Source organism: Austrofundulus limnaeus, unplaced genomic scaffold, assembly GCF_001266775.1.
Source record: "Austrofundulus limnaeus strain Quisiro unplaced genomic scaffold, Austrofundulus_limnaeus-1.0 Scaffold1484, whole genome shotgun sequence".
NCBI lineage: Eukaryota > Metazoa > Chordata > Actinopteri > Cyprinodontiformes > Rivulidae > Austrofundulus > Austrofundulus limnaeus.
In genome coordinates this window covers 60973-64146 of record NW_013953886.1, presented here as the reverse complement: position 1 = coordinate 64146, position 3174 = coordinate 60973, and positions in this window count along the sequence as shown.

Sequence of the window (3174 nt, the reverse complement as noted above, 5' to 3'; positions counted from 1 at the left end):
GCAGATTTTAGCGGTCGTTCAGCAGATTATAGCGGTCGTTCAGCAGATTTTAGTGGTCGTTCAGCAGATTATAGCGGTCGTTCAGCAGATTTTAGCGGTCGTTCAGCAGATTTTAGCGGTCGTTCAGCAGATTTTAGAGGTCGTTCAGCAGATTATAGCTGTCATTCAGCAGATTATAGCAGTCGTTCAGCATTCACTGTGTTTTCTAGTTTCCTGTTGTTTAAGGCCAAAAGTTAGAAATTAAATTTCAATAATAAAATGTTTTGTTTTGTTTTATCTTAGACCTTAAAACAAACAAACAGATGTTTTCTTCTGACACAATTTTTCCTCTTTTCTGAAGAAGATATTTGATCTGAATAAAGTTTAAACTAAATGAACCTCAGTTTGAACCTCTCTCATTCACTACTGATCCCTGAGGACTAAAACCAACGTTTGACACATTTGAAGTATTTCTGGTCGACCTGACGAGGGTCTCGCTCGCTGTTAGTTTGAAGTCGCACACAGGGACGGGGTCCCAGACAGGGACGGGGTCCCAGACAGGGACGGGGTCCCAGGGAACAGATGTGATTCGTTAGACGTAACGACTCGTTTCTCCAGAGTTTTGAGCAGAGAAACTCAAACATCCGTTCAGCTCGATTACGTCAACCGGCAACAAAAGAGCAGAGAGACAGAGAGACGCTGGAGATGAATGGAAGACGACAAAGACAAGAAGGAGTGGACGGGAAGGAAAAAGACAAAGTTCATTAAGTTTTCCACATGTAAAACTTTAGTTTGAGTCTCTTCCAAGCAGCCAGATTCCTCCATCCTTTTAACTCTTTCTAACCCAAAAGATGGAAGTGAAAATCATTTGTGTTCAGCGGCACATCAAAGCTTCGATGGAGTAAAGGACTGGAGTTCTGTTCAGTCTGAGTCACACAATTAAAACCAAACAAAGCTCAAAGCAAACCACAGAGTCCCGAGAACAAAGGAAAGAAGTGGCCGAACCTGCTCGACGAAATCCTGACTGAGATGGAGAACACTGGCTCCACGAACAGAACCGGAACAAAAAATTACAGATTTTATATCTGGATGCTGAATTTATGATGAACAAACGTCGTCCAGAGACACCGACAGGTGGATAGATCTCATCAGGGGGACCACCTCTAGAAAACGAGTAGTCTTTGCTGCTCTGGAGCAACAGAAGTATTAAATTCACCCTGAAGGTCAGACCGTGCAACACAGAGAAGTCCAGAATGAACCGCTGTCAGCACGGCGGTGCAGGCTGATGGTTTGTGCTCACTGCAGTCACATTTTAACAATCCAGATTATTAAAACGGTCGCTTTAACACAACTTTACCTTTAAACGAACAAACGAACGGCAGCGTGAGGCGTTCAGGTGTTCTACGTGGACAAAACAACTTTATTTCTGTCACAGGAATGCAACCAAATGTTGGATTAAGKTTTCTGCGCCGACAAACAAATGCAAACCAACACAAAGCGGCAGCAGGTGCCTTGTGTCCGGAGTTTCACATTTCTCCTTTGTGTTTGAAGAGAAAATAAAATTCTCAGTGTGTAACACGACACCAGCGAGGTGCAGCCGGCTGCTGCGTGAGGATCAGAAGACACGAGTTAAAACAGCTGCGAGACGTGAGCTAGCAGGTAACGAGCTCAGCGACACACGAGCCGAGGATCATCGAAAACGGCGGAGAAGCAAAAAGACTCTAAATCTATAAATTTGGCTCTTTTCTTTCTTTTCTTTTTGTTTGTATCACTACATTTTAAGTCATACGTTTTTTTTTCTCTCCATTATGATAATAAAAGTCGCAACAGAGACCACCGCTAGCGCTAATGGCTGCTAGCGTCACTTATCAGTATAAACAACGGTCTGGAAAGAGTTAGCCGTGTAGCGTAGCTTTAAGCTTCTGTTTGTAGATCATTAAATATCGTGGCTCTTGGTCCCATTTTTAATTCATCGTTATCTCAGTGAATCTGGGTCAGATTCACAGAACCATCAGCATTAATTAAATAATATAATTACTCATCAGCTGGCACACCTATCAGGTGTGTGTCAGATCACAGCAGCTGTCAGAGCTAAATGTGATGGTTTGTCACAAACTGACTCAGTGCAACTGACTAAAGGTTAAAAGGTGTAAAAAATGTTTAAAATAGTTAAAGGCTAACTAAGAGTTAAAAATAGTTAAAGTCTAACTAAGAGTTAAACAATAGTTAAAGGCTAACTAAGAGTTAAAAATAGTTAAAGGCTAACTAAGAGTTAAAAATAGTTAAAGGCTAGCTAAAAGTTAAACAATAGTTAAAGGCTAACTAAACGTTAAACATTAGTTAAAGGCTAACTAAGAGTTAAAATATTTAAAGGCTAACTAAGAGTTAAAAATAGTTAAAGGCTAACTAAGAGTTAAAATAGTTAAAGGCTAACTAAGAGTTAAAATAGTTAAAGGCTAACTAAGAGTTAAAATAGTTAAAGGCTAACTAAGAGTTAAAATAGTTGAAGGCTAGCTAAAATTTAAACAATAGTTAAAGGCTAACTAAGAGTTAAAGGCTAACTAAACACTGAACATTAGTTAAAGCCTAACTAAGAGTTAAAAATAGTTAAAGGCTAACTAAGAGTTAAAAATAATTAAAGTCTAGCTAAAAGTTAAAAATAGTTAAAGGCTAACTAAAAGTTAAAATAGTTGAAGGCTTACTAAGAGTTAAACAATAGTTAACGGGTAACTAAGAGTTAAAGGCTAACTAAACGTTAAACAATAGTTAAAGGCTAACTAAGAGTTAAACAATAGTTAAATGCTAACTAAGAGTTAAAATAGTTGAAGGCTAGCTAAAAGTTAAACAATAGTTAAAGGCTAACTAAGAGTTAAACAATAGTTAAATGTTAACTAAGAGTTTAAATAGTTGAAGGCTAGCTAAAAGTTAAAAATAGTTAAAGGCTAACTAAACGTTAAACAATAATTAAATACTAACTAAGAGTTAAAAAATAGTTAAAGGCTAACTAAAAGTTAAACAATAGTTAAAGGCTAACTAAGAGTTAAACAATAGTTAAATGTTAACTAAGAGTTAAAAATAGTTAAAGGCTAACTAAAAGTTAAACAATAGTTAAAGGCTAACTAAAAGTTAAACAATGGTTAAAGGCTAACTAAAAGTTAAACAATAGTTAAAGGCTAACTAAAAGTTAAACAATAG